The sequence below is a fragment of the Bison bison genome, unplaced genomic scaffold (assembly GCF_000754665.1).
Source record: "Bison bison bison isolate TAMUID 2011002044 unplaced genomic scaffold, Bison_UMD1.0 scf7180017864492, whole genome shotgun sequence".
In the NCBI taxonomy this organism is placed as follows: Eukaryota; Metazoa; Chordata; class Mammalia; order Artiodactyla; family Bovidae; genus Bison; species Bison bison.
In genome coordinates this window covers 9,045,597-9,046,093 of record NW_011495051.1, presented here as the reverse complement: position 1 = coordinate 9,046,093, position 497 = coordinate 9,045,597, and the positions used below count along the sequence as shown (strand labels likewise).

The 497-nt window shown below is 35.0% G+C and overlaps 1 protein-coding gene across 1 annotated transcript in view; it reads right to left on the bottom strand.

Moving 5' to 3' along the window:
- Nucleotides 1–497, bottom strand: part of LOC104979974 (putative gustatory receptor clone PTE01) — a gene marked incomplete at its 3' end in the record, with an annotated part of 5,551 nt that overhangs the window by 501 nt on the left and 4,553 nt on the right.

Genomic DNA, 497 nt, shown 5'->3' with positions numbered 1-497 from the left:
GCCACCTCTACATACCCACACACAGCGAGGAAACGACCACAATAAAGAGAACTGCACAAACTAGCCAGAATACAGAAAGGACTCCCAAACTCAGCAATTTAAACAAGATGAAGAGACAGAGGAATAGCCAGCAGATAAAGGAACAGGATAAATGCCCACCAAACCAAACAAAAGAGGAAGAGATAGGGAATCTACCTGATAAAGAATTCAGAATAATGATAGTGAAATTGATCCAAAATCTTGAAATTAAAATGGAATCACAGATAAATAGCCTGGAGACAAGGATTGAGAAGATGCAAGAAAGGTTTAACAAGGACCTAGAAGAAATGAAAGAGAGTCAATATATAATGAATAATGCAATAAATGAAATTAAAAACACTCTGGAGGCAACAAATAGTAGACTAACAGAGGCAGAAGATAGGATTAGTGAATTAGAAGATAGAATGGTAGAAATAAATGAATCAAAGAGGATAAAAGAAAAACGAATTAAAAGAAAT